This window comes from Rhinopithecus roxellana, chromosome 3 (assembly GCF_007565055.1).
Source record: "Rhinopithecus roxellana isolate Shanxi Qingling chromosome 3, ASM756505v1, whole genome shotgun sequence".
NCBI classification, from domain to species: domain Eukaryota; kingdom Metazoa; phylum Chordata; class Mammalia; order Primates; family Cercopithecidae; genus Rhinopithecus; species Rhinopithecus roxellana.
In genome coordinates this window covers 80,583,198-80,605,061 of record NC_044551.1, presented here as the reverse complement: position 1 = coordinate 80,605,061, position 21,864 = coordinate 80,583,198, and the positions used below count along the sequence as shown (strand labels likewise).

General features: G+C 40.6%; 1 protein-coding gene across 1 annotated transcript in view; it reads left to right on the top strand.

The window, feature by feature from the left end:
* LOC104682125 (zinc finger protein 669-like) overlaps positions 1 to 21,864 on the top strand; it is a 90,022-nt gene that overhangs the window by 1,710 nt on the left and 66,448 nt on the right. Inside the window, 1 exon segment of the mRNA XM_030927409.1 lies at positions 17,521 to 17,637. The gene's annotated coding sequence lies outside the window, so the exon portion shown is untranslated.

Sequence of the window (21,864 nt, the reverse complement as noted above, 5' to 3'; positions counted from 1 at the left end):
CCATTTTTTTTTTTTTTTGTCTTTTTAACAGTAGCCATTTGGACTGGGATAAGAGAGTATCTCATTATGGCTTTGATTTTCATTTCTCTTATGGTTAGTGATGTTGAGCAATTTTTCATATACCTGTTGGCCGTTTGTATGCAAATAACTAACTTCTAAAGCAAGAATGGAATGGGAAACAGGCCATTTCTGTTTCTACTCCGAATCCAGCACTTTAGCAGATGTTCCTAATCTATTATGGCGTAATTCTCACATTATTTCTCAACATTGCCTCAGACAGCCACCATTAACTGAGTGGAATTGACTAGAATTGCTATTGGTGTTCTGAAGTATGCCTTAGGGTTAATCAAATTAAGTCCAAATCTCTTATACTTGGAATATTACTTTTAAAATAAAATCATCATAATAATCAGACCCTTGAAGAGTAAAAGTAAGTGATTGAAGTACAGTTTTGGTATTCTGTTCTACTCCCTCGTACCATGCTTAGTGATGAGTAAAACAAAACATGTACAGTATTCATTAACACATTCACTATTCATCAAACATATATGCCATACTTTTTTTGTATGTCCTGGGGAATCAGTCTCAGCCCTTATACCTGTGTTGGAGGGTGAAGAGGAAAAAATTAGAGAGTAGTGTGACACAGATGTGCAAAAGTTGTATCATGTTGGTGTTTCCTCCTCCCTTACCTCCCCTGCCCTAACCCTGTCCTTACAAGTTGCAGAAAACCTTAACTGTCTACAGATCAAAGTTCACATTTAGACTGGCATTCATGGTTATGAACAATCTATATCACTGTCTTCAAATAGCTTGTACTCTTGTTTAATTGAACTACTTTTGTTTTCCCTGTATAACTCCCTTAAATTTCTTTTTCACTAACTTTTCCCTTCACCTGTAATACTTTTCCCTCTACCTGTAATATTACCCCTTCCCTACTATTTTTCTTTTTTTTCAATCACAATATATGTAAATCTTATCTACCATTAAAATTCTATTCACCACATAAGGTTTTTCTTTATTATTCCTATTTATTTTTATATTAGTTTTCTCTTGCTGCTGTTAACATATTACCACAAACTTTGATGACTTAAAACAATAGAACTTTATTCTCTTATAGTTCTGGAGGCTGGAAATAAGAGATTATTTTTACTGGGTCAAAATCAAGGTGTTGACAGAACCATATTCTCCCAAGAGGCTCTAGTGGAGAATCTGTTCCTTGCCTTTTGCAACTGCTACTGGGATTTGGTGACTACTGTCATTCTTTTGGCTTGTGGCACATCACTCCAGTCTCTGTCTCCATGCTTACGTTATTGCCTTCTCTACTCCTGAGCCTGTGTGTTTCCTTCTGTCTCTATCTTAATACAAATACATGTAATTGCACTTAGGATCCACCCAGACCCTTAATAATATCTGTAAAATATTTTTTTCCATATAGGATAAATTCTTAGGTTCTAGAAATTAGTATGTGGATATTTTTGGACGGGTCATCATTCAATCTCTCACACTCCCAAAGGGAAGTAAGTGCTCCACCCTCTAATCTTCTGTAGCCTGTTGTCTTTGATGATTCTGGCCATTTTTTAACCTTTCCTCCTTGCCCATAAGTTGGGTTAATTGCAGAAAAAGTTGAATGTGGAGATTAAATTTAAAGCTTAGATTCAAGAAAAAGAAAATTTGTATATTTATATTTAAGATATTATACTAGCTAAAACTCAGAAAAAATTATGATAGATTTTACTGCATATGGGTGGTAGTGCCATATATTTGCATATAAGGGATATCAGTCGTGGGAAAAGACACAGAATAGAATACATGGAGGTGTGGAGTTTATGACAAGTTTCAATGAGAGACTCATAACACAAACTTGTTGAATTCAGAAGCATGTTCAGAATACACAGCAGAGATTTATATACCTTTTGAAAAATAGCTCCTGGCATGCTACAGAGCCCTGGGAGTGATGTGTTGCTTGGCACTGAGATATCACTCAGGTGACATCATGGTCACAGTTGTTCAGTAATGATCCATCCTAAGATGAAAGTGGTGAACACAAGCAGGACCAGAGGGTGCAAACTGCATGAGCAGGTGGACTGGACTCTTTCATGTCATCCACTACCATTGCCCAAGTCCCTTTCTCTCAACTTATACCTCCATGGGTGATAGTTGGTAAAGCAAAAAAAGCCCACATTAGATTCACGGATGGGTCAGTTTGATATTGTAGTTGAACTACAGCTCCATTTGTGTGTCCTTGAAAGAGAAGTGACCAGGGAATATCCTCCTGATGGGCAGATCTTTGGAAGGTGCACTTCATCATTCACTTTGTGTAGTAAGAGAAATAGTTCTAGGTTAAAATATACATGGACTCATGGGGAAGGGTGAATGGCTTGGCTGGTTGGAAAGGGACTTGGAAGAAGAAAAATTAGTAGATTGGTAAGAAGGATGTCTGAGGTAGAGGGGCATGAGAAAGGATATATGAGTGTGCACAAGAAATGTGAATAAAGGAACTGGTCCGTGGCCTGGGGGTTGAGGACCTCTGCTTTCGAGTCAAAAGCCTTGAGCCTCCTTTGGCACTACACCACAGTTAAACTTTTTCCTTTGCCTAATCCTACTTCTTTCCCTGCTCTTCTTAAAGAGTTGTTCAGGGGCCGGGCGCGGTGGCTCAAACCTGTAATCCCAGCACTTTGGGAGGCCGAGACTTCTCGGGCGGATCACGAGGTCAGGAGATCGAGACCATCCTGGCTAATACGGTGAAACCCTGTCTCTACTTAAAAATACAAAAAACTAGCCGGGCGAGGTGGCGGGCGCCTGTAGTCCCAGCTACTCGGGAGGCTGAGGCAGGAGAATGGCGTAAACCCGGGAGGCGGAGCTTGCAGTGAGCTGAGATCCGGCCACTGCACTCCAGCCTGGGTGGCAGAGCAAGACTCCGTTTCACAAAAAAAAAAAAAAAAAAAAAAAGAAGAGTTGTTCATAGGAGCACTCTGTATTAAAAGAAGAGTTGTTCATAGGAGCACTCTGTATTAATATTCCCACATGCCACTCTGCAGTACAAAGTCGGCTTCGTGGGAAAGTCCACCTTCACCAATGTTTTTCTGGGCCTTCAGCATAGTGATAATGGGACGCTTCCATAAAGGTGGATAGGCAAAGTAAGAACTCCAACTGAGAGATATTATCATTGGCTTAACCCCCAGGCCACGGACCAGTTACTTTACTCACATTTCTTGTGCACACCCATATATCCTTTCTCATGCCCCTCTACCTCAGACATCCTTCTTACCAATCTACTAATTTTGATCTTGGGTATGCTTTTAACTTCACTCATTCAAACAAGTTTTTATTTTGAATGTTTACAATGCATTTTGGTAGACAAAACCTAGTTCCTTTACTCAAGAAGTTTATAGGTTTAAAGGGTCTTAGGGCCGGGCGCCGTGGCTCAAGCCTGTAATCCCAGCACTTTGGGAGGCCAAGACGGGCGGATCACAAGGTCAGGAGATCGAGACCATCCTGGCTAACCCGGTGAAACCCCGTCTCTACTAAAAAATACAAAAAAACTAGCCAGGCGAGGTGGCGGGCGCCTGTAGTCCCAGCTACTCTGGAGGGTGAGGCAGGAGAATGGCGTAAACCCGGGAGGCAGAGCTTGCAGTGAGCTGAGATCCGGCCACTGCACTCCAGCTTGGGCGACAGAGTGAGACTCTGTCTCAAAATAAATAAATAAATAAATAAAGGGTCTTAGGTTCTTTATTTGTATTATGAAGGAGATAGACTTGAATTAGTGTTTCTAAACCTCTTGTTCATTTAAGTCCCCTTCACCGACCCCATTACCTCCATTTCTTTGTGGTTGAGAATCACTCTCTTCTGTGTATCCTTAAGGGCCAAGAATATTTGATTAACTGAATATCCAAAACAATATTGATCAATCAGTCTTGTCCCTCACTCTCCTTCCTACCTGAATCCACAAAGCTCATTTTATCATTCTTATGGCTTTGCGTCCTCAATGCGTAGCTCCCACTTAATAAGTGAGAACATATGATATTAGGTTTTCTATTCCTGAGTTATTTCACATAGATGGAATCTCCAATTCCATCCAGGTTACTGCAAATGCCCTTTTTTAGTTCCTTTTTATGGCTGAGTAGTATTCCATGGCCTGTGTGTGTGTGTGTGTGTGTGTGTGTGTGTGTGTGTGTATCACTTTTTTTTTTTTTTTTTTTTTGAGATGGAGTCTCACTCTGTTGGCCAGGCTGGAGTGCACTGGTGCAATCTCGGCTCACTGCAAGCTCCACCTCCTTGGCTCACGCCATTCTCCTGCCTCAGCCTCCTGAGTAGCTGGGACTACAGGCGCCTGCCACCACACCCAGCTAATTTTTTGTATTTTTAGTAGAGACAGGGTTTCACCATGTTAGCCAGGATGGTCTTGATCTCCTGACCTTGTGATCCACCCATCTTGGCCTCCCAAAGTGCTGGGATTACAGGCGTGAGTCCCCATGCCCAGCCAACACATTTTCTTTATCCAGTTGTTGATTTACGGACATTTGGGTTGGTTGTATATTTTTGCAACTGCGAATTGTGCCGCTGTAAACATGTGTGTGCAAGTATCCTTTTCGTATAATGACTTCTTTTCCTCTGGGTAGATAGATATCCAGGAGTGGGATTGCTGGATCAAATGGTTGATCTACTTTTAGTTTCTTTAAAAAAATCTCCACACTGTTTTCCATAGTGGTTGTACTAGTTTGCATTCCTACCAGCAGTATAAAGGTGTTCTCTTTTCACCACAACCATGCCAACATCTATTATTTTTTTATTTTTGGGTTATGGCCATTCTTGCAGGAATAAGGTGGTATTATACCATGGTTTTGATTTGCATTTCCCTGATCATTAGTGATGTTGAGCATTTTTGCATATGTTTGTTGGCCATTTGTATATCTTCTTTTGGGAATTGTCTATTCATGTCCTTAGCCCACTTTTTGATGGAATTATTTATATTTTTTTTCTTGCTAGTTTGTTTAAGTCAGTTACTTGTAGATTCTGGATATTAGTCCTTTGTCAGATGCATAGTTTGCGAAGATTTTCTCCCACTTTGTGGGCTGTCTGTTTACTCTGCTGATTATTTCTTTTGCTGTGCAGAAACTTTTTGATTTAATTGAATTCCATCTATTTATCTTTATTTCTGTTGCATTTGCTTTTAGGTTCTTTGTCATTAAGTCTTTGCCTGAGCCAATGTCTGGAAGGGTTTTTCTGATGTTATCTTCTAGGATTTTTATGGTTTCAGGTCTTATATTTAAGTCTTTTATCTATTTTGTGTTGATTTTGTATAAAGGGGTGATGAGGATTCAATTTCATTCTTTTACATGTGGCTTGCCAATTATCCCAGCACCATTTGTTGAATAGAGTGACCTTTCCCCACGTTATGTTTTTATTTGCTTGTCAAAGATTGGTTGGCTGTATTTGGCTTTATGTCTGGGTTCTCTTTTCTGTTCCATTGGTCTACATGCCTATTTTTATAACAGTGCCATGCTGATTTGGTGACTATAACCTTATAGTATAGTTTGAAGTTGGGTAATGTGATGCCTCTAGACTTTCCAGGAATTTATCCATGTCTTTTAGGTTTTCTAGTTTATGCATGTAAAGGTGTTCATAGTAGCCTTGAATGATCTTTTGTATTTATGTGGTGTCAGTTGTAATATCTCCTGTTTTGTTTCTTATTGAGCTTATTTGTATTTTCTCTCCTCTTTTCTTGGTTAATCTTGCTAATGGTCTATCAATTTTATTTATCTTTTCAAAGAACAAGTTTTTTGTTTTATTTATCTTTTTTTTTTTTTTTTTTTTTTTGAGATAATAGTCTTGCTCTGTCGCCCATGCTGGAGTGCAGTGGTGCAATCTCAGCTCACTGCAAGCTCCGCCTCTGGGGTTCACACCATTGTCCTCCCTCAGCCTCCCCAGTAGCCAGGACTACAGGCACCTGCCACCATGCCTGGCTGATGTTTTGTATTTTTAGTAGAGACGGGGTTTCACCGTGTTAGCCAGGATGGTCTTGATCTCCTGACCTCGTGATTCACCCACCTCGGCCTCCCAAAGTGCTGGGATTACAGGCATGAGCCACTGCGCCCGGCCTTATTTATCTTTTGTATTGTTTTATTTTTGTTTCAATTTCGTTTAGTTCAGCTCTGATGTCAGCTATTTCCTTTCTTCTGCTGGGTTTGGGTTTGGTTTGTTCTTGTTTCTCTAGTTCCTTGAAGTGTGACCTTAGATTGTCTATTTGTGTTCTTTCAGACTTTTTGATGTTGGCATTCAGAGCTATGAAGTTTCCTCTTAGCACTGCTTTCACTGTATCCCAGGTGTTTTGATAGGTTATGTCACTACTATCATTAAGCTCAAAGGATTTTAAAATTTCCATCTTGATTTCATTGTTGACCCCGTGATCATTCAGGAGCAGATTATTTAATTTCCATATATTTGCATAATTGTGAGGGTTCCTTTTGGAGTTGGTTTCCAATTTTATTCCACCGGAGGCTGAGAGAATACTTGATCTAATTTTGATTTTCTAAATTTTTTTTTTTTTTTTTTTGAGACCGAGTCTCGCTGTGGCCCAGGCTGGAGTGCAGTGGCACAATCTTGGCTCACTGCGAGCTCCACCTCCCAGGTTCACGCCATTTTCCTGCCTCAGCCTCCCGAGTGGCTGGGACTACAGGCACCCGCCACCACGCCCAGCTAATTTTTTTTTTTTTATTTTTAGTAAAGACGGGGTTTCACCATGTTAGCCAGGATGGTCTCGATCTCCCGACCTCGTGATCCACCTGCCTCGACCTCCCAAAGTGCTGGAATTACAGGCATGAGCCACCGCGCCCAGCCTTGATTTTCTAAATTTATTGAGACTTATTTTGTGGCCTATTATATGGTCTTTCTTGGAGAATGTACCATGTGCTGATGAATAGAATGTATATTCTACAATTGTTGGGTAGAATGTTCTATAAATATCTGTTAAGTCCATTTGTTTTAGGATATAGTTTAAGTCCATATTTCTTTGTTGACCTTCTGTCTTGATGGCCTGTCTGGTGCTGTAAGTGGAGTACTGAAATCCTCCACTCTTATTGTGTTGCTGTCTATCTCATTTCTTAGGTAGGTCTAGTAGTACTTGTTTTATAAATTTGGGAGCTCCAGTGTTAGGTGCATATATATTTAGGATTGTTATAGTTTCCTGTTGGACTAGTCCTTTTATCATTATATAATGTTCCTCTTTGTCTTTTGTTGTTGTTGTTGTTGCTTTGAAGTCTGTTTTGTCTGATATAAGAATAGCTACTTCTGCTTGTTTTTGGTGTCCATTTGCATGGAATATCTTTTTCCACCCCCTTTACCTTTAGTTTATGTGAGTCCTTACGTGTTAGATGAATCTCTTGAAGGCAGCAGATGGTTGGTTGGTGAATTCTTATCCATTCTGCCATTCTGTATCTTTTAAGTGGAGCATTTAGGTCATTTATATTCAAGTTAGTATTGAAAATGAGGTACTATTCTATTTGTTGTGCTAGTTGTTGCCTGAATACCTGCTGCTAATCTGAGGTTTTCCTTTGTAGGTCACCTGATACTTTTGCCTCACAGCTCTTAAGATTCTTTCCTTTGCCTTGACGTTAGATAACCTGATGATTTTGTGCCTAAGTGATGATCTTTTGCAATGAATTTCCTGGGTATTCTTTGAGCTTCTTGTATTTGGATGTCTAGATTTCTAGCAAGGCCAGGAGCTTTCCTCGATTATTCCCTTACATTTGTTTTCCAAACTTTTAGATTTCTCTTCTTCCTTAGGAACACCAATTATTCTTGGGTTTGGTTGTTTAACATAATCCCAAACTTCTTGGAGGCTTTGTTTATTTATTTTTTATTCTTTTTTCTTTGTCTTTGTTGGATTGGGTTAATTTGAAAGTCTTGCTGTCGAGCTCTGAAGTTCTTTCCTCTACTTGTTTGATTCTATTGCTGAGACTTTCCAGTGTATTTTGCATTTCCCTAGGTGTGTCCTTCATTTCCAGAAGTTATAATTGTTTTTTATTTATGCTATCTATTTCTCTGGAGTTTTTTCCCATCTATATCTTGTATAATTTTTATTTCTTTAAGGGGTTATTCACTTTACTCTGGTGCCTCCTTGAATAGCTTAATAATTGACCTTCTGAATTCTTTTTCTGGCAATTCAGAGGTTTCTTCTTGGTTTGGATCCATTGCTTGTGAGGTAGTGTGATTTTTTGGGGTGTTAACCTTGTTTTGTCATACTACCAGAATTACTTTTCTGGTTCTTTCTCATTTGGGTAGACTATGTGAGAAGAAAGAGCTGGGGCGCAGGGGTTATTGTTCAGATTCTTTTGTCCCACAGGATGATCCCTTGATGTAGTAGTGCTCTCCCCCTACCCCTAGGGATGAGTCTTCCTGAGAGCCTAACTGCAGTGATAGTTATTTCTCTTCTGAATCTAGCTACCCAGTGGAGCTACCAGCTACCAAGGCTGCAGGCTGGTACTGGGGCATGTCTACAAAGAGTCCTGTGATGTTATTCATCTTCAGGTCTCTCAGCTATGGATACCAGCATCTACTCTGGTGGAGGTAGCAGGGGAGTGAACTGGACTCTATGAGGGTCGTTGGTTGCAGTTTTGTTTAGTGCACTAGTTTTGTGTGGGTTGGCCTCCAGCTTTCAAGAGAGCATCAGCTGTGGTAGTATAGGGAGGATACAAGCTTGCCTTTGTCAGGCTTCTGAGCCAAGGTTAAACCATCGTATCCCCTATGATCTGAACGTACACATGGACAGTTCCTGCCTTAAGTGATGACATTCCACCACAAAAGAAGTGAAAATGGCCTGTTCCTGCCTTAACTGATGACATTACCTTGTGAAATTCCTTTTCCTGGCTCATCTTGGCTTATCCTGGCTCAAAAGCTCCCCCACTGAGTACCTTGTGACCCCCACCCCTGCCCGCCAGAGAACAATCCCCTTTGACTGTAATTTTCCTTTACCTACCCAAATCCTGTAAAACAGCCCTACACCTATCTCCCTTCGCTGACTGTCTTTTCAGACTCAGCCCGCCTGCACCGAGGTAAAATAAACAGCCATGTTACTCACACATAGCCTGTTTGCTGGTCTTTTCACACGGACACACATGAAATTTGGTGCCGTGACTCGGATCGGGGGACCTCCCTTAGGAGATCAATCCCCTCTCCTCCTGCTCTTTGCTCCATGAGAAAGATCCACCTACAACCTCAGGTCCTCAGACCAACCAGTGCATAGAACATCTCAACAATTTTAAATCCAGTAAGCGGCCTCTTTTTACTCTCTTCTCCAGCCTCTCACTATCCCGCAACCTCTTTCTCCTTTCAATCTTGGTGCCACCCTTCAATCTCTCCCTTCTCTTAATTTCAATTCCTTTCAATTTCTGGTAGAGACAAAGGAGACACATTTTATACATGGACCCAAAACTCAGGCACCGGTCATGGGCTCAGGAAGGCAGCCTTCACTTGGTGTTTAATCATTGCTAAGACGCCTCTCTGATTATTCACCCAGGTTCCATTAATGTCTGATCTCCGCAGGGACGCCTGCCTTGGTCATTCACCTGCGTTCCCTTAGTGGCAAGTCAATTGCAGGGACGCCTGCTTTGGCTGCTCACCCACATTGCAGCCCAGGGCTGCTCCCCACCCCCCTTCTCCATGTCTCTACCCTTCTCTTTAAACTTGCCTCCTTCACTATGGGCAACCTTCCACCCTCCATTCCTCCTTCTTCTCCCTTAGCCTGTGTTCTCAAGAACTTAAAACCTCTTCAACTCACACCTGACCTAAAACCTAAACGCCTTATTTTCTTCTGCAATGCCGCTTGACCCCAATACAAACTCGACAGTAATTCCAAATAGCCAGAAAACGGCACTTTCGATTTTTCCATCCTACAAGATCTAAATAATTCTTATCGTAAAATAGGCAAAAGGTCTCAGTTGCCTGACGTCCACATTTTACACATTGTTCCCTCCCTAGTCTCTGTTCCCAATGCGACTCATCCCAAGTCCTCCTTCTTTCCCTCCTGCCTGTCCTCTCGGTCCCAACCCCAAGCATCGCTGAGTCTTTCTAATCTTCCTTTTCTACAGACCCATCTGACCTCTCACCTCCTCCCCAGGCTGCTCCTTGCCAGGCTGAGCTAAGTCCCAATTCTTAGCTCATTAAAAACAGTTCTAGAAGCTGCCCCCACACTTGCTCTCCCTAACTCATCACAACCCTTTTTCATTACACACAGCCAAAGTGCAGGGCTGTGTGGTCGCAGTTCTTACACAAGAGCCAAGACCATGCCCTGCAGCCTTTCTGTCCAAACAACTTGATCTTACTGTTTTAGGCTGGCCATCATGTCTCCATGCAGCGGCTGCTGCCTCCCTAATACTTTTAGAAGCCCTCAAAATCACAAACTATGCTCAACTCACTCTCTACAGCTCTCATAATTTCCAAAATCTATTTTCTTCCTCACCCCTGATGCATATACTTTCTGCTCACCGGCTCCTTCAGCTATACTCACTCTTTGTTGAATCTCCCACAATTACCATTGTTCCTGGCCCAGACTTCTATCCAGCCTCCCACATTATTCCTGATACCACACCTGACCCCCATGACTGTATCTCTCTGATCCACCTGACATTCACTCCATTTCCCCATATTTCCTTCTTTCCTGTTCCTCACCCTGATCACACTTGGTTTATTGATGGCAGTTCTACCAGGCCTAATCGCCACACACCAGCAAAGGCAGGCTATGCTATAGTATCTTCCACATCTATCATTGAGGGTACCGCTCTATTCCCCTCCACTACCTCTGAGCAAGCCGAACTCATTGCCTTCATTCAGGCCCCCACTCTTGTAAAAGGACTACGCATCAATATTTATACTGACCCCATATCCTGCACCACCATGCTGTTTTATGGGCTGAAAGGTTTCCTCACTATGCAAGGAGGATTTAATGCCTCTTTAATAAAAATTCTTCTACAGGCCGCTTTACTTCCAAAGGAAGCTGGAGTCATACACTGCAAAGGCCATCAAAAGGCATCAGATCCCATCGCTTAGGGCAATGTTTATGCTGATAAGGTAGCTAAAAAAGCAGCTAGTGTTCCAACTTCTATCCCTCACACGGAAGTTTTTCTCCTTCTCATCTGGCCACTCCTACCTACTCCCTCACTGAAACTTCCACCTATCTCTTCCCACACAAGGCAAATGGTTCTTGGACCAAAGAAAATATCTCCTTCCAGTCTCACAGGCTCATTCTATTCTGTCGTCATTTCATAGCCTCTTCCATGTAGGTTACAAGCCGCTAGCCCACCTCTTAGAACCTCTCATTTCCTTCCCATCGTGGAAATCTATCCTCAAGGAAATCACTTCTCAGTGTTATTCTACTACTCCTTAGGAATTTCTCAGGCCCCCTCCCTTCCCTACACATCAAGCTCAGAGATTCGCCCCCGCCCAGGACTGGCAAATTGACTTTACTCACATGCCTCAAGTCAGGAAACTAAAATACCTCTTGGTCTAAGTAGACACTTTCACTGGATAGGTAGAGGCCTTTCCCACAGTGTCTGAGAAGGCCACCACAGTCATTTCTTCCCTTCTGTCAGACATAATTCCTCGGTTTGGCCTTCCCACCTCAGTTTCTCAGACTCTTGGTATTCAGTGGCACCTGGTTTTATCTCAAATTGCCACCCTTAAGTCTCTCTTTTAAGTGGACAGAAGATCTTCAGTGACAAAGGACACTCCAATACTTTCACCCTGATGAAGTCCTGTTCTTTACTTTTATACTTACTCTTATTCTCGTTCCCATTCTGATGCCACCCTCTACCTCTCCCCAGCTATCTCCACCACACTATCAAGCTCACTCTCTCCTAGCCATTTCTAATCCTTCTTTAACAAACAATTGCTGGCTTTGCATTTCTCCTTCCTCCAAAATCACCAAGGCCTCGACTTACTCACTGCTGAAAAAAGAGGACTCTATATATTTTTAAATGAAGAGTGTTGTTTTTACCTAAATCAATCTGGTCTGGTATATGACAACATAAAAAAACTCAAGGATAGAGCCCAAAAACTCGCCAACCAAGCAAACAATAATGTTGAACCCCCTTGGACACTCTCTAATTGGATGTCCTAGGTACTCCCAATACTTAGTTCTTTAAAACCTATTTTTCTCCTTCTTTTATTTGGACCTTGTGTCTTTCGTTTAGTTTTTCAATTCATACAAAACCGCATCCAGGCGATCACCAATAATTCTATATGACAAATGCTCCTTCTAACAACCCCACAATATCACCCCTTACCCCAAAATCTTTCTTAAGTTTAATCTCTCCCACTGTAGGTTCCCATGCCGCCCCTAATCCCGCTCGAAGCAGTTCTGAGAAACATCGCCCATTCTCTCTCCATACCATCCCCCAAAATTTTCACCGCCCCAACACTTTACCACTATTTTGTTTTATTTTTCTTATTAATATAAGAAGACAGGAATGTCAGGCCTCTGAGCCAAAGTTAAACCGTCATATCCCCTGTGACCTGCAGGTACACATCCAGATGGACGGTTCCTGCCTTAAGTGATGACATTCCACCACAAAAGAAGTGAAAATGGCCTGTTCCTGCCTTAATTGATGACATTACCTTGTGAAATTCCTTTTCCTGGCTCATCTTGGCTCATCTTGGCTCAAAAGCTCCCCCACTGAGCACCTTGTGACCCCCACCCCTGCCCACCAGAGAACAATCCCCTTTGACTGTAATTTTCCTTTATCTACCCACATCCCATAAAACAGCCCCACCCCTATCTCCCTTCACTGACTGTCTTTTCAGACTCAGCCCTCCTGCACCCAGGTGAAATAAACAGCCTTGTTGCTCACACAGAGCCTGTTTGGTGGTCTTTTCACAAGGACACGCATGAAAGCCTTAGGGTTGCCTGGATAAATATTCAGGTTTTTCAGGTAGTAGTTGGGCCCATAGAGCTCCCAAGAGATTATGTTCTTCGTCTTTGGCTATCAGGGTGGGTAAAGAAAGACCATCAGGTTAGGGCAGGGTTATATGTGTCTGAGCTCAGATTTTCTTTATGTGTGGCTTGCTGCAGCTGCCATGGGGGGCGGGGTATGGTTCTTAGGCTTGCTAATGGAGTTATGTTCCCAGGGGGATTATGGCTGCCTCTGCTGCATCATACAGGTGACCACAGAAGTGGGGGAAAGCCAGCAGTGACAGGCTTCACCACACAGCCTGAAGGGCCAGTCTCACTCCCACCATGCCCCACCAACAGCACTGAGTTTATTTCCAGGCAGCTGGTGAGCAGGGCTGAGAACTTGCCCTAGGCTACAAGCCTTCCTGCTGAGAAAGCAAGCAGGGCTTTCAGGTTTCCTGCCTCCCCACATGCTACAGTTTCTGTGCTTGCATCTGTACTCCCAGGTTGCCTCCTCCCCTGGATTCTGTCCAGGAAACTTCGCATTCAGTCAAGTGTGTTACAAAGATCGTGTGGAAATTTACTTCTTCCTTTGGTCTTTCTGTAATTCCACTGTCAGCCCTCCTCAAGGACCCCTGTGAGAGAAAGTCAGGAATTACTTCCCTGGGGACCAAGAGTGCCCACAGGGCTCTTTCTGCTGCTTCCTCTACTTCTGTATTTTGCTTGGCTCTAAATTTGTCTCAACTTCAGGTAAGGTCATATTCTTCTCCCATGATCTAAATCTTCACATTCCCCAGTGAGGTTGTGTGTTCAAGGGTGGACATTCTCCCTCTCACACTTTGGGCACTCGCAGTGTTCTGGCTGTCGCATGGAGCCTTCCGCGGCAAGCTGCTTCATTCAAAGTGTCTATGGATTCTCTTGGTTTTCCTGGTATGTTCCTGTTGTAGTTCTTGGAGCAAAGTTCATAATGTGAGTCTCAACATGCTGCTCTGTCCATCTGAGTGGGAGCTGCAAGTTAGTTCTGCCTCCTATCTGCCATTTTTCCCAATAGATCTGTTTTGATCATTTTACATTGTATACATGTATCAAAACATCACATTTTTCCTCATGAATGTATATAATTATGATTTGTCAATTAAAAATAATATTAATAAAATATTTGGTTAAGATTTGTTTCATGAAAATAATATATTTGCATTTTGCAAATAGAAAATTATATCACACTAGTAGATATTCATTTGCAAACTGTACCTCCCAGTCTCCTAGTGATTTTGATAGTTCCACTCACCTTGAGAATTACTGGATAGGTGATTAGTCAGGAACCAGTCAGTGGACAGAAGCCGTCTTAGTTATTTAAACAGAGCCTTTACTATTAAGAATGTTAAATTAGGCATAAAGTTTACTAGATAACTGAAAAGGGGACATGAGAATATTAAGGCACCACAGCTATTACCACTGGGGTTGGAGGAACAAAAAGAAGAGATTGAAATTACTAACACTTAGATGCTTAGAAGAGAGGACCCACAGACCTGACAACCTGACATCTGAGTAGGGGGCACTGCCATGTTGGTGCTAATATTTCTGGTCTGGGAGGACATGATAAAACTTGTTTGCCAACTGTTGGAAAAATTGCAACTAAATTCAGCTGATGCTATGGAAGCTCCCTGCTGTTGCTGGGGTAAATAAATGTTGTCAGGGTGATGATAACAAAAATGGCACACACACAAGAAGCTTATAGAAAGCAAACAGGAAGAAGACAGAGGAAGCAAATTGACTCTTCCCACTTCTAGGATCCCTTTTTGGCAGAGTGCAACATGGACCCAGCTGGCAAAGCCAAAATGGAATTCACAAGGTCTCAGTCCTCGCATCAGAGGCTAGAGTGTAGAAGTCTGGTGTAGAGCTAAGAGACAATAGCTTGATAACTGTTACAGCCTGTATGGTCTTTTTGAGATCCTATTTTCCTGTTAGACCTGCTGCGTAGGGCAGTAATCAAGAAGGCATCTTGATGGCTTGCCTTTTTTGAGATATTGTCTATTTAGGTTCCTTGATTTAGAGAATATGTAACTTGTTTCAGATCTTTGGTCGTCTACTTCATTGACTTCAGTTAATGAATTTACCTGTTTTAGTTCTGTGCTTGTGTTACTTTTTTGTTGTTGTTATATCTTTGTTTTCAAAAATTAAAGGTAATCCCATTACTCTGTTAGAAATGTTTATTAAATAGGGCTTTTAAGTTACCGAAAATAATTTATATAATTGTGTAGGTTACAAATTAGAATACTGAACGTGTTATTCCAACTTACCCTTCCAATGCTAAAATTTTAAATGTTTCCATACACTAAATATGACATCATTTTATGATTTTTTTCTTTGGATAGTAAATCTTGGTTTTAAAAATATTCTTTCGACCATTGGGTATTTAACTGCCTTATATTAGAACAGCTTTTTTAGTCTAAGCTACTGCCTGACTTCCAGACTTGGTTAAATATTCTTACTACTCCCCCACCTTTTTTTAAATTTGGCTTAATGTGCTCCTCTTTAATGTGAAAACAATATTTATTCAAACAAGTATTTCAAACAGGTCTCCCACCCAAGGATAAAATTGTTTGGCTCTCTTAGAATGTGCAGCTGTGTTAAACTGCCATCTATATTCTGATGACATCTGAAATTAGCTTTTAAAACAGTGGCCGGGGTTACCATAGTGACTGTTCCTCTCATAATCCAAACTCATTTATTAACCTAGGGAGTTCTTGTCAAGGAAGTCAAAGGTTGGCACTAATTGATTTGAGGTTACTGCCTGAATATTAGTTCATGTGGAACTGATTTGTTTTTCTAAAGCATATCTAACATATGTTAAGCCTGTATGGAATAAAGCTCACACAGTGTTGTGTAGCCAAAAATAACCTGTTGGCTGGCCATTTTTAGAACTTTCACTATTTCTATAAGTATTAGTGTTAGTGTGTTCTATTACTTAATATGTTGCTTCTTGAAAGTCACTGGAGGAATTGATCATTCAATTTGTGAATAAACTGAAGTGCTATCTTGGGTTTTTCCCTCATGATGCCGGAATGCTATGGGCATTTGCCTACCTGTGTAACTCAAAGTAGGTGGATAAAAGAAGTGAGATGAAATGAAAATTTTGGTATTTTTATTGTTGTTTTTACTTATTGGTTTTGATAAAGTGTTTCTTCAGAATTTGAAGGCATTTCATTAAGGGTCTTTGTTCATTTAAAGAAGTGATTTTTTTCATTGTTTTCGCTACTAGATCACCGAAAGTAGATCTCAGTTATCTCAACATTATTTTCTTAACTGTCAAGACAGAATATTACTTATGCATGTTTAAAATGTTTTTAGAACTAAATTTGTAAAGAAACCAATTTTTATTTTTAAAAGTGTACTCTTATTTACAGTTTTTAAGAAATTTAATTTTTATTGACAATTGTATATTTATGGAGTAAAAAGTGATGTTTGGATACATGTACACATTGTAGAATGAACAAATCAGGCTAATGAACATATCCATCACTTCACATACTTATAAAATCCAATCTTTTGGAAATTTTGAAATATATATTATCACTAATTATAGTCACCTTGCTTTGCAATAGATCACCACAAGTTAAAAGTATATTCTTTTTTTCCCCCTTTTTATAACTGCAGCTTTTATTTTAGATTCAGGAGGTATATGTATAAGTTTGTTACATGGGTATATTCTACAATGCTGAAGTTTGGGGTACAGTTGATCCTATCACCCAGCAGTGAGCATAGTACCCCACAGTTTTTTAACCCCATCCCCCATCTCCCCTCCTCTAGTAGTCTCCATTGTCTACTGTTACCATCTTTATGTCCATGTGTACACAGTGTTTAGCTCCCACTTATAAGTGAGAACCATGCAGTATTTGATTTCCTGTTCCTGGATTAATTTGCTTAGGATAATGGCCCCCAAGTGCATCTATATTGCTGCAAGGACATGATTTCATTCTTTTGGATGGCTTCATAGTATTCCATGGTGTATATGTACCACATTTTCTTTATACAATCCATCATTGATAGGCATTAAATTAAATGAATTCCATGTCTTTGCTATCATGAATAGTGCTGTGATGAACACAAAATTGCATGTGTCTTTTTGTTAGAGCAATTTATTTTCCTTTGGATATATACTTAGTTATGGGATTACAGTATATTCTTTTTTTTTTTTTTTTTTTTGAGACGGAGTCTCGCTCTGCCGCCCAGGCTGGAGTGCAATGGCCGGATCTCAGCTCACTGCAAGCCCCGCCTCCTGGGTTTACGCTATTCTTCTGCCTCAGCCTCCCGAGTAGCTGGGACTACAGGCGCCCGCCACGTCACCCGGCTAGTTTTTTGTATTTTTTAGTAGAGACGGGGTTTCACCGTGTTAGCCAGGATGGTCTTGATCTCCTGACCTCGTGATCCGCCCGTCTCGGCCTCCCAAAGTGCTGGGATTACAGGCTTGAGCCACCGCGCCCGGCTACAGTATATTCTTAAAGTAACATTTTGTGTTAAACGTTTTTAGTAATTTTTTTCAATATTCATTTTAAATTTGCACTTAACTATAAGTGATTGTCAGCAGAATCTGCTAATTCTCAACATGCATTCTTTCATTTCATTTTTCCTTTTAGCAACAGAAGCTCCTGATTTCCATCTGAACGCGTGACCCCAGAGCCACAGACGATGTTTTCCAGCCTTGTTAGAGATATATGTGGTTACATGTCTAAACTTTTATCTATATATAGGATGTGAGTATAAATTAGAAATGCAGATTCTGGGTCTTGCTTTAAAAAAATGGATATGTGGATCCTTCTGTTTCGTTTCAAGCCTGGATCTTGACCATTGTAGTGAATCAGCTTCACTCATAGAGATAAGGGAACTATTCTCAGGGAACGGTCTGAAAAACAAGATGGAAGGACCCTAGTTCCTGGGTATCCCACAGAGCCAGCTACTTTACCATTTTGCTCCACCTGCCTACCTCTGAATATTACATGAGAGAACAATACATTTCTACCTTATTTGAGCTATTGTATTTTGGGCTATTGTGTTTTTGTTACATAAGATTAGTTTACACCCAAACTATATAAGCAAGATTTTAAGTGTAACATTTTCTGATGACTTGAAGTTTCAAAGAAAGCTCTAGAGGCGAGGCTCAGACATGCTGGTATCTACATTCTAAACTTAAGCAGTAGACCATATGTGTAAGGTTGGCAAAAGGGCTGCCAAAATTCAGTTCTGCTCTCATTAACCTATCACCCACCTCCATACTTTGTAAATAAAATACGAAGAGTCATTGGAGATTTAAAATGGAGGCCTATATTGAGAATTTCATGGGAGAAAGATGTCAGTGTTTTATGATTAATTCCTCTTCTGCCTTTCCCATGGTGAGGAGAGTGGTGCTAGCCTCAACTTTAAAGCAAGCAATGGGGTTGTGAAGAGACCCATTTAGAGAATTTCACATGTGGCTCTAAGAATTTAGGGAATATTGGTCCTGGCAACTGTCCTATTCCTAAGAATCTTAAGTGAAAGTGTGGGCTGTAGAAGTGTACTGGTAGAAAACAAAAGGAGAAGGTTGTATTGAGATGATTTTGAGCTTCCATAGTTCGTTGGGAAAACCTTAAAGTGGTTGAAGGAAAGGACTTCACCCGTTTATAACAAGTAACTGAGTGTAAACCCTTTATGGACAGTAACATGCCAGGTGAATTTCTTTGTGGTCACCACCCATGGAACATGAGGCTTCAGGATAAATTCCATAATATCACATTATGGGTTACACATTAGGTTCCATTGAGGATGATGAAACTTACAAGGTGAGTAAGTCAGAATCTAGTCAGGAGTCAAGAACTATAACAATTATTTTAATAGAGAATTTTAAATAGAATTATTAGCCTGGTACTGAGAACAGATACCTTCTTTAAGTCTGAGAGTAAAAAAGGTAAGAGGTGAGTTGGTATTTTTAACTCTTAGAGGCTTGGAGGCAGGATCCTGCGCTGGAACTCAGGCCTTTTAGGAGGAGTCATTGCCTGATTAGTGCTGGTACTTCAGGAGTATGGCTACTGGGCTGGGAACTCTGGTGAGGGGCACTGGCCATCTGGTGTTGGTATCTCTGAGGGACACAATGAGGGTGGTTTGGGGAGTGCAAACTGCAACCTATTGCTACTGTAGTACCACCTGTTTCTGCCAGGGTGAAGTATCATTGCTGGGTGATGCTGAGAGCAATAGGAAGTATACAGGAAGTAGCAAGTTCTTTTCTCCCTCTTCCTTCCCTCTAGTCTCCTCTGAGTGCTCCTATTGACAGAATATAACAGGGTGTTTGGTATTCCTTTTGTATAGGATCTTGGTTTGAATCGTCTCAGGCCAGCGTATCTCCATGGGTTCCATATTTTGTCTTCAAGATTCACACATTTTTATTAGCCATTGGAGGGGAATGCAGTTAGTTCCCAAATGTAGCCCTCTCCATTCTGCTGCCGTTATCTGCTTTAGTTTTTTTAGGAGCAAGTTATACAACAAAAGACTGTGGCTCCCAATGGCAGGGAATACATGAGAAAGTTTACAGGCTTTTTTTTTTTTTTTTTTTTTTTTTTTTTTTGCTTAAGTCTCTGTAGGCTTGGGGTGAAGCACAGATACCACCCATACTCCTCTTGCAGTGGCTCAAAATTATAGGACAGCTGTCTTCATGGAAATCCTCTTCACAAACACTTTTGATGTGTTTCCTTTTTGTTCTACTGGCTATGTTTTCTTAAAAGAACAGCTAATGATATATTTTGTCTGTTTTCATAATTGTTTATACTGGAGGGTAAGTCCAATACTAGTTATTGTAACATGGCCAAAAGCCTCCTGCAAATCCTTTCTGTAATTATCTTTTCTCCACTCAAATTCTGAGTGCTAGATGGCTATGAAAAATCTTACAACATTTTAATAGCTTTGCTTTTATAAGGGCTAGAAGAGGAGGGAACACTTCCCAAATCATTCTATAAAGCCAGTGTTATTTTGATACTAAAATTAACAAATACATCACAAGAAAAGAAAACTACCAACCAGTACTCCTATGAATATAGAGCTTAAAATCTTCAATAAAATATTAGCAAATAGAATTCAGCAACATATAAGAAGGATTATATACTATGACCAATCAGGGTTTATCCTAGGAATGCAAGATTAGTTCAATATACCAATCAAATATAATATAAAATACAAATGCAAAAAACAATCAGTATAACAGATCACATTAATAGAATAAAGGATGAAAATCACACGATCATCTCAAAAGATGCAGAAAAAGCATTTGAAGCAATTCAACTTCTCCTGATAAAAATACTTAAATACGAGCGAACTTCCTTAACCTGATAAAGGGCAACTGTGAAAAAACAGACTAACATTTTACTTAATGGTGAAAGACTGATAGCTTTACCCTTAACACTAGGAATAAAAGAGCATGATGTCCACTCTAATTGATTTGTTTTTCTATGACCACCAGAGCGGGCACAAAAGAACCAGCGAGTAGGCAAGTGTAGGAGCAAAACTGCAAGTTTATTTTGGTCACCTAGCTTCAGGGGAAGAAGGTGGGTAGGGAGAGGTCTGTTGGCCTCCGGCAAATGAGGCCCACAGAGTCACCTGTGCAGCTCTCCGATGGAGTTCCAACAGTCCCGACCGCAGTGGGGAAGCTGGGAAGTCGGTGCGTGGCGTTCGTCCGGAGCCGCTTCTCTAGGAGTGGGAGGGCAATAGGCGGGGCATGGGCGTGTGGGGGCGGGGGGGAGGGGGGGCGTTCCGCAGGTGCGACCAGGTAAATCTTGGTCTCTTCAGATTGACATCACCTGGCGCATACCTAGTTGGTCTGCACCTTCCCGGGTTGCCGGCTGCATTTTGGAAAGTTGGGGGTGGGGGGATGAAGAACCCGGAAGTGCACCATCTTGCCTCCGTTCATCCAAACACTAATCACTGCTATTTAACATTGTACTGAAGGAGCAAGCCAGGGAAATTAAGAGATATATAAGGCATCCAGATCAGAAGGGAAGAAGTGAAACTATATTTATAGATGACATGATCTTGTGTATAGAAAATTCTAAGGAATACATATACACACAAATTATCAGAACTAATAATTTTAGCAATGTTGTAGGATATTAATCAATATGCAAGATTCAATTATATACTTCTATTTTTTAGCAATAGATAAACCAAAAATGGATTTAAGAAGTTAATTTCATTTATGAGAGTATTGAAAAGAATAAAATAGGAATGAATTTTACAAAAAATTGTGAGAATTGCACAGTGAAAACTTAAAAGCACCATATAAAAAATACCAAAATAAGAAAGACATGGATTGGAAGACTTAGACTTGTTTAGAGGACAATACTCTTCAAATTGATCTATAGATTCAGTGCAATCCTATCAAAATCCCAGATGCCCCTTTTTGCTGGAATTGACAAGGTAATCTTAAAATTCATATGAAAATGCAAGGAACCAATAATAGCCAAAATATTCTTGAAAAAGAAAAAGTTCAGCACAGGACACTTCTCAATTTCAAAGCTTACTAGAAAACAACAGTAGTCAAAGCAGTGTGGTACTGGTTTAAGGACATACATTGATCAGTGGAATAGAATTGAGAATCCAGAAATAAACCTTACATTTATAATTAATTGATTTTCAACAAGGATTCCAAGAAAATTCAATTGGGAAAGAATAGTCTTTTTTAAAAAGTGGTGCTGGGACAACTGGATATCTATATGCAGGTAAATAAAGTTGAGTTGAACCCCTACCTGAATGCAAAACTTAAAACGGATCAAAGATGTAAATGTAAGAGCTCAAGCTATACAATTCTTAGAAAAAAAAAAAAAAAACAGGCATACATCTTCATGATCTTTGATTGGGCAACTGTTTCTTAGATATGACACTAAAAGCATAAGCATGAAAGGAAAAAATACATACATTGGATTTCATAAAGTGTTAGATTCTCCCCCCTTCAGGAGGCAGTG